Here is a 5,062-nt window from a genome sequence, read left to right as displayed (position 1 = left end):
TATAAATTTTAGAATATCTAAAAGAAACAGATTATTACAGTAAAATTTGAATAAAATTTTAAAGTAATCTTAATGTACATATATCAATTTCTTTTATTAACAGTTTATACAATATTTATAACAGTTTACATATTTTTAAAAGAAAATCTAAGTCCGTCGGACGGGACGTTAAATGGTGCCCCGTGCCGAAATATAGCCGACTCGGCGAAATAGAAATCAATCACTCAATCTAACCCATACACTTTGTTATGTTCCAACCTAATGACGCCTGACCATTATGGTTGTCTTCTTGACAGAGGCCCCGTATATAACTGCAGGAGACCATGGTTTTGTCCAGTATCCTGGGTCCCAGGGACCATTAAGAAAGGCATTGTAACAATTGTTAAACCACCAGCCTCCTTTGCAGATGTTAGCACAGCTTCCTCTTAAGAACCTGTCATAATCTCGGTCTGGCGTAGAAAAATAAACCCCAGAGAGATCTCGACCAGCATACCCGGTGTCTACCATACCGTCACCTGTGCAATATAACAAAAAGAGAAATCTTGCACAAGTACATGTTCTTCGTTGAGCTCTATTCATAATGCTGTAGTACATCTCGCATGGTATTCAATAAATTCAACAAAACTTTCACAATACTAACACTTGGGAGTGAAATATAATGAAGTCAATATACCGAGAATCACTATTTTCGTATTGGCTGAATGATCCTTTCATTTTTACCTGTCAGTCATTTTTATGAAGGTTCAACATAAATACCATGTTGAATACGGCTAATTTATTTTATTTTGTTATATATTTGTACAATTGCAGGAATGTACTACGCGTTATAAGCGCGACATTTTTACATATGAAATACGGTAGAAAAACGTTATTTGTGTATATTGCTGATGCCTGTCTAAAAATGCAATACTATACATTTATTGCATGATAGTGAGGGAAATATGAAGACTTATTCAGCCATGAAAAATCATATTCCCAGAGAGCTTCGCCCGAGAGGAATATATTTCTTGGCTGAATAAGTCTTCATGTTTCCAGAACATTCATGCAATGAATTGTTTATTATACCGAAACAAGCAAAACCTTTGGATAAATATAAAATTTCAAATTAGGCACCGCTCTCAAATTCACTTTCATTTTTAACGTAAAGTTACTAAAACCATTTGGTCAACACATTATCATCAATTTTGTGACGCAAACCAGGCCATTGTGACATCTACTACTCTCGGAAGTTTTCTTTAAACGAAAAATAATTACTGCGGGAAAATGCACTAAGTATCCGAAGAGGTGGAATATGATGAAAAGCATGCCGACGGCCGTGAAATATTATTAGTTACACAGTCGCTGAAGACCTTTTTCAATAAAAAAAAATTGTGCATATTATGAAAATATTAAGTTTTAATCCAATAACAATCAACATAAAATATCGTTACGGTAACAAGAAATTCAACTAAACTACCTACGTTAACCGTTTCTTAGACGCCATTTTTATTTACAATAACAACGCTTCGAACGGAATCGCGTGCCCGATTTTCATATTACTCCTCGACGGCGACGTAATACGGAAAATTTCAGGGCGTCATTTGATTAGCTTTTATCCAATCAGTAATCTGTCTGAAGCGGGATAAGAAGTTTTACGGCCCTATCACGTGATCACCTAGAACCAATCAGATAACGTGTTGTGTAGAATATTTATAATGACGTATAATAAAATGCTATATGAAATCTTTAAAACAATTTTCCGTGTTTAAAATTTAAGAAAAAGGCAAGAAAAGTTTCATTTTACGGGATTCTTTGGCATAATATAGAGGCTGAGTCAGGACACATTGGATATAACGACACTGACAGGATACATGTTCTATTTAGTGGTTTTATAGAAGCCCAGTTCTGCTCTTTGTTGTTTATGTCATTAAATATAATGTTCATCTTTATTACTGTGTAACAAGAAACAATTGAAATGATAATTTAATTTGAAGAGAAATGCGAGGTTATGGTGACGGGTTCTTAAGGATAACTATTTAAGTTTTTTTAATCAAATAAGTTAAAAAATGCATCGTCGTGTTGCTAATTTTTTTCTTTCCATTGATTTTTAGTGAGGTTTCTCCTATATTTAAATTTTTGTATATGCCAGTTATTTGAGGGTGAATTTGACATTTTACTGGAAGACGTCACCTCGATTCAGTACTTTGATTTGTAAATATCCAAGTGCATAGAAGCTTTAAAAAGAATTAATGCATTTACAGTGTATATTATCTAAAGCCCGGTATTATGTAACACCCAAATCCCTGACCCCGGGGCCACGAAATTCACAATATCTAAAGTGCATCACTTCTTTAATTAACTACGTATGTAGTTCGTTTATTTCCAGGAGGAAGATGCATTAATTACGGTAAACAAATCTTAGTTCAAAGATATTTTAAGCTACATGTATGTACAACAGAAAAAATCAGTCGCTGTTCTCTCTCCTCTATTTCATTCTTTTCTCGTTTTAGTTTTTGTAAATGTATACATTTCACGTACCTAATGTTCCCCCCAAATACCCCTCTAAGAAGAGTTTATACTTGTCTGCTTCAGTGGAAACAGAAAATCTGTCATACAACGCATACAAGCTGCTGCCATTCACTAATGTAATCGAAACGTTGAGGGACGAGTTCCTTCCCTTTGTTAACTGATGGATTACGTCATTTCCTGTTTCGATGTAAATATTGAAAAAAAGTATCATGATATATAATTAACTTTTCATTTAAATCCGAATCTGAGCCAAAAAGTCAAAATTACCTTAAGTATTCGTTCATAAAAGGAAATTTATCCTTCACAGTTACACTGATTTTTTTTTTCAAAATATTCATGAAAAATCAATTTTTAAACATTTATTAGGATTAAAAAAACTATAACAATATTTAGGGATTAAAACAACTTAAACATTATTCATTTCTAAAGTATTAATTCTGACAAAGCAACTCCCGTAAACAAATGGAATCTTCACATATTTAATAGTTTAATCTTCATAACAAAAGAAAGAGAAACAATTTAAAACATTTAAATTGGATTTTAAAAAAAACTTTTTTTTTTTAAAAAGCTGTTATTTGTATCTACCTATCCAAAGATTCCCTTCCGGTTCCCCAAATCCATTTTTATACTCAGACCACACACGGTCAAAACTGAGGACTCCATCTACTCGTTTTTGGATAATCTTTAACAAATGAAGGCATGTCCGTATATGTGTTAATGCAAAGAAATTGTGCAAGAAGAAATAAACATGAGAATGCGTATTATGAGATAACTAATCTGAACAAGAGGCCCACAGGCCTTATAGGTCACCTGAGTATCATGTAACAACTTTCCAGCGATCGTATTTGGTTCGTGTTTTAATCCAAAAGCCATGAAATTCACAAATTTTGATAAGAGGCACCATTGCTTATCAAAGGGCAGATTTCAAAGCATTAATTTATTTTTAGTCAAAGTACCCCCATGGTACCCCTGACCAAGTGGCCCTGAATTTATCTATTTTGAAAGAGGCCCCTCTCTTCATTATAAGGCCAGCATTTTTTTTTTATGTTTAGGTTTAGTTATGAACATGAGAATAAAAAGTCTCGAAGGAAAAGGAAACAAAAAAAATTTTGATAAATCAATTGTACATTCTTTTTTTTATGCTATTCTAATAGGCTCCTTACCACTGGACACATAATACCTACAAATACGAAAGTAGAACATTTAATTGCTTATTTCATCATCTGCCATCATTTGGGCCAGTTATATAAATTTTGTGATGTTGGTCAAAAATATTTTAAAAAATCAATTCTTTAAAAGTCTTTCAATATATCTTCTTACAGTTCACATGTTAGCAGTTATTTCAACTTATGAACCATGTATAAATTGATTAAGTATATACATGTACTAAGAACACATCACATTTTGTTAATAACTATATTATATGCTCTGTTTAATAATCATGTATGTAATATGCCCACAAGGGCCCTGATCTGGAATAATAAAATCTATTCCATTCTATTCTTCATTTTTTTAATGTGTTAGGTGAATGTGTAGACATTGTTCTAAAATTTACTTGATGCCTAAAATTATAATTCCTATCATAAAACAGACAGGGAGTATTGGGGAATACGGTGAACATTTTTTCAATTAAGTGTAAAATAATTTCTCTGGCTGATACAAATGATACTACATGCCTGTATATATTTGTATATTCTTGCCTTAATAGTTGATTTTTTTTTATTTCTTCAGGTTATTGTTCATTTCTTCTGACCTCAAATGGACTTAACTTCTCCCATAGTTTTATTCATTACATCTGATGCATAAGCAACCCTTATCTGAAGAATGATGCTTAGACTGTAAGCTATGACAGAGACCTAAACAATGTCGCTGGCAATATGCAATAGCTACCACGGGCAGTTTAAAACCTGGGGAGGAAAATAATTTACAGACAGAAACTTGAAACGAATACATAATTATCTCACCAGCATGTCATTGTGCAACAAAGTCGTCAGCATTTTATTTGTCCTTTGAACGGGTGAAACGTTTTGAATGGCACTCGTATCGATGAATTTTACACTAAACCAAGCTATCTTCTCAAATGTAGGCTTGTAGCTTTATTTACCCGCCGTTTCATCTTAAAACCGGAAGTGCGAGTTCGTAAATTTGAAATCTCGATCCCGACTCATATTTGACATCGGAAAGAAAAAATTTTCTGAAAATTCAAAACCTTGAGCGGAGGCTTTGTACAACTGAAAATAAAATAAATCCTGGCCTTAAATATGTAATTAGATCATTAGCATATTAACCAGGAGCAAAGGATAATATGTTCAAAGAATTCATGCAATTCACTATATAATCATTAGAGCCCCACCCTAAAACAAGAACCCCTGACCCTGGGGCCATAAAATTCATAATTTTGGTAGAGGCACTCTTGCTCATCATAACTATGTACTTAGTTAGTTTATTTAATACCCAGGAGCAGAGAAGAAGATTTTCAAAGAAATAATGTATTTTCACTATATAATTAATAGAGCCCCGCCCTAGCACCAGAACCCCTGACCCTGGGGCCATA

General features: G+C 33.2%; 1 long non-coding RNA gene across 1 annotated transcript; it reads right to left on the bottom strand.

Moving 5' to 3' along the window:
* Positions 1-238: 238 nt before the first annotated feature.
* LOC134279516 (uncharacterized) lies at positions 239-3,153 on the bottom strand. Its single transcript, XR_009994654.1, has 3 exons — positions 3,094-3,153; positions 2,518-2,685; positions 239-515 (listed from the first exon to the last, which is right to left on the bottom strand). It is a non-coding gene; the product is annotated as an uncharacterized LOC134279516 (long non-coding RNA).
* Positions 3,154-5,062: the final 1,909 nt, after the last annotated feature.

This window comes from Saccostrea cucullata, unplaced genomic scaffold, assembly GCF_032062105.1.
Source record: "Saccostrea cucullata isolate Sc308-1 unplaced genomic scaffold, CSIRO_AGI_Scuc_v1 ctg5968, whole genome shotgun sequence".
NCBI lineage: Eukaryota > Metazoa > Mollusca > Bivalvia > Ostreida > Ostreidae > Saccostrea > Saccostrea cuccullata.
This window is presented reverse-complemented; position numbering and strand designations above follow the sequence as displayed.